This window comes from Rhinolophus sinicus, chromosome 1 (assembly GCF_057876585.1).
Source record: "Rhinolophus sinicus isolate RSI-liver-muscle chromosome 1, RSI-T2T, whole genome shotgun sequence".
NCBI classification, from domain to species: domain Eukaryota; kingdom Metazoa; phylum Chordata; class Mammalia; order Chiroptera; family Rhinolophidae; genus Rhinolophus; species Rhinolophus sinicus.
Window position 1 is genome coordinate 208,829,819 of NC_142501.1, and position 4,209 is coordinate 208,834,027.

A 4,209-nucleotide genomic window follows, 5' to 3' on the forward strand; every position below is an offset into this window, starting at 1 on the left:
ATGTGTTAAGCTTATTTTTCCAAAAATACTTTGGCATGCCAGATCCTTGAATTGTCTAAACCACAGGTTAACAAACTTTCCTAGTAGTGTCAGAAGAAAAGACTATTTATTCCCTGTGGAAACTCAACTCTCTCAACTCTGCTCTTGCAGTTCTAAAGCAGCCATAGACGGCGTGCAAAGGAAAGGTCATGGCCATGTTCCAATAAAACTGTATGTATAAAAAAGCTGGCACTTTGCCAAGTCCTGGGTTAGAGAGCATGAATCTCTAACAGGAAAAAGTTATTGAGATTCAACCACTGTTTACCATGAAATATTTTGTTTCTTTTGTTTGAGAACCCTCTTGCAAATCTATTGTGTTAAAGAGTATCCATTGGGATATGGAAGTATAATGGGAAGAACAGGCCTTAGGATCTAAATGGCACGTGCCAAAACCTTAGTGCTTCCACTTGATAACTCTATGACCTTTGACAAATGGCTCAATTTGTCCAGCTACAGTGGAACCACTTGTGAAGCAGGAATAACCATCCGTATTTTCTGTGGTTAGGTGTAAGTGTTAAAGAAGAATGTATATGTAAGGTTTATGGCATGTGCGGACCTTCAATAAATATTAATCTTCTGATGGATGCTTATCTCCTTTCAAAGATTTCTTTTCAAAGAAAATCCTTCATCACTTTCACCTTTTGGGTACTAGACTCATCAGAGTGATCCCTTTCTAAGGCATATAAATGTCTAATCACTATGTTGTACCCCTGAAACTAAAATAATTTTTTATATCAATAAGTGAAAACTGAATTTAAAAACAAGCAAACAAAAACACCCCAACGACTATTCTTACTGGATTTAATGCATTTTACTTTTACTTGTGGTCACTACTCTCTCCCTTTAGTGCCCAGCGAGTGAAGATAAAGCCTCTTAATATGTACTTTGTAAATGAGTGAACCCATTCTCGTCTCTAGTTATGAGTCATTTGGCATTTCTCAGTGTGGATAAACTTCTGTTTGAGCAATTTGGACCTTTTTAAAGCTGGAGGATTCTCATTAAAGTGGTTTTGTTAGTGCCAGCTGCAGGCTAAAATCAGGGCTCATGTCACTGTCTTCTCATTGTCATTTTCATAATAGTACCAAACATTTATTAAGGGTTCACTATATAACAAGCCTCGCTTTCAGGTATTTCTATGTATTTACTCATTTAATCCCTAAAATAGCCCTATGGGGTAGTTACTAATTTAAACCCAGTTTTAGAAATAAAGAACCTAAGGCACAGAGTGAGTGAGTGTGTGACTAACTGGCTAAGGCTACACCGCTGATAAGTGAAAGAGTCAGAATTCAGAACCAAGTGGTCTGCTCAAAGCCAGCTCTCCCAACCACCCGCTATACTATTTCTACTTTGGAGAAAAATTTAGCATCTTCCTTCAGAAACTACTTTCTGAGCATTTGCTAAGATATTTTGGCTCCTTTAAATGAGATCACTTTGGTACTCTGAGGCAGTGGTGTGTATTATAAAGGACTCAGGCTTTGAGATTAGATAAATCTTGATTGAACTTGACTCCACCACTCACTGCTTCAGTGACCTCGCACCACTTAACATTTTGAAGCTTTAATTTCTGCAACCAAAGAAATGAAGTTAATTATACCTACCTTATGCATCTATTTCAAGAATAAAAGATCAGTTATAAAAATCACAGTTCCAGGTATTGAAGAGGTCTCATAAGTGCCCTTTGCTTTGCATCTCTTTCCTCACTATTACCTAAGGGGTCTCAAATGGATTCATGCAAGCCAATAACTGTTATTCAAGGATTGCACTTGAGAAGAAAAGTGGGCAGTTTGCCTCTGACATGCTTTCTTTTCTCTTTTAAATGGCTCCCTTCTTTTTTTCCCCCCAAGAGACTCAGCGTTTTCATGCCAATCTTCAGTGAATATTAATATTTCTTTCGTGTGATTAGTCCTGCACTTACAAATCTCTGTTGTAATGCCCTTTTGTTTCAGCCTCCCAAAAATTCTGTGAAGGAAAACATTGCTACCCTGTATGTAAATAAGAAATCTGATCCTTAATCACATAAGTTACTTACATGACCAACCACTAAGGAGAGGTGACACCAGGGTTTAAATTTTCTTCTCATCCCAATTTTGAACAGTAGCCATGATACCAAAATGGTAGTGATTGTTTCTGCCTACTAGACCTAGAAACTGTGGTAGGTGCTATGGTGGACACAAAGCTGGAAGACAGTTTTCCTTTATGAAGCTTTTCTTTCTGTTAATATGAGATCCCCATTCCTCCCTTCCAGTCTTCCTCAGGATTGATCTTTGAGACCCTTTTCCTATGTACGAGAGAGAGAGAGAGAGAGAGAGAGAGAGAGAGACATACATCCAAATAGAAGAAAGATTGACAATGCATATATAAACACAATATAAAGAAAAAGCCACAAAATAACGACACCTTGTTTTTTGTGGCCTTTAACAAAGCATATTCACATTTATTCATTTCTTGGACCGCATATAACAATCTGGTAGGATGAGAAAGGTGTATATTTTCCTATTTGCAGGGGTGAAACAGAGGTTGTGCCTTTATCCAAGGCCTCATACATTTTACATGTCAAAACAGAAAACAGAAATGGCAAAGGGAAAGAAAAAGTTAAAATTGGCTCATTCATCATCCATTCCCTCTTCTCTCAAGTTGGAAAAGTTGGGAAGCTATGAACTTCATTTGTACAGCCTCTCTTGCTGCTAGGGTTCTAGGGGAACTCAGGAGATAATTGGAGGGCAGCACTGGGTCAGAGGCCATCATCCTGTGGTCCAGGCTATGAGCGCTGACTAACAAGATAGTGGATGCACAAGGTCTTCTCACAGCAGATTGCCAGTATGGGTTTTCCAGCTCCCTCAGTGTTGAGAAGCGGAGGACACAGGGGTTTCCTCGTCTGACTTCCTGATCCCAGGGTTTCTTCCCTGCTTAGTGGTGTGTACTTCCTTCCAGAACAGCCCTCCTGCTGCTCACACAGGCAGTAGCTCCCCCTAGTGGATGAGTTGTGATCGCTCTGAAACTCACTCCAAAGTTGCTCCCTTAGGCTTTCCTGTTTTGCAAGCACCTAATTCCTTGAATTGAATCCTTTCCTGGTGAAGGCTTTCATGGTTTCTGTGTCCTGTACAGAAATCATATATGCTCCCGGCTAAGAGATCTGTATTTTTGCCAGCAATGCTTTGATGCATTTGAGATAAATGGAAAGCTAATACCTAAGTATATTGAGAAGCAAACACCTACTTTGCATTTTCTTAAAATCAGTCCAGTTTCTATTTGACTTGCCTGAAGAACTTAAAGGCTTGTTAGGAATATATATATATATATATATATATATATATATATGGGTTATATATATTTTAACCCTTGGGTTTTTGTTGGTTTGCTTGTTTGACTGAATATATAAGGTCAAAAAATACAGACATAAAGAAAAACATACAGCATGAACCTCTCCGATTTTGGGTACCGTATACTTGTAATAATCTTTAGCTTTATATACCATGTTATGTTTTATGAAGCATTTATAATATCTCATTCAGTTAATGCTACAAACCTCTGAGGTAAGCATAGCGGAAATTATAAGTCACATTCCACCCATTAGAAAGCAAGGACCTTTAGGAAGGTGTTATTTGCCCTCTCTGGGGCCATATATTTAGCCCCTGGTGGTGTCTAGCACACAATAAGCACATAATAAGAGCTCAATGAATTAATGAATCTGTGACTTAATGAATCATGCCATGATCACAAGAGAGTAAGTGGTGGAGCCTAGATTTCAGAATCCAAACCCTACACTCATGTGATTACATCAGAGCAAACTTGTTAATTACATTTACGTGATTCCTCTAGAGTCTGCATATGCTTTCAGACAGGAAAGAAAAACAAAAAAAAACTAGGGACCAGGTTTGGTGATCCCATTACAATCATTAGACTTAGAGTCAAATCCTGGCTCTGTCATTATTGGCTTGTGACAATTTCACTGAACCTCAGTTTCTACATGTATAAAATGAGACTGTTCATTGCTCCTTTACATTTAGTAAATAAGAAACCAGGTACGGTAGTCCTCCCTTATCCACATTTTCACTTTTCACAGTTTCAGTTACCTAGCCAATCATGGTCCAAAACTATTAAATGAAAAAATCCAGAAATAAACAATGCATAAGTTTTAAATTGAACTTTGTTTTAAGAAGAGTGATGAAA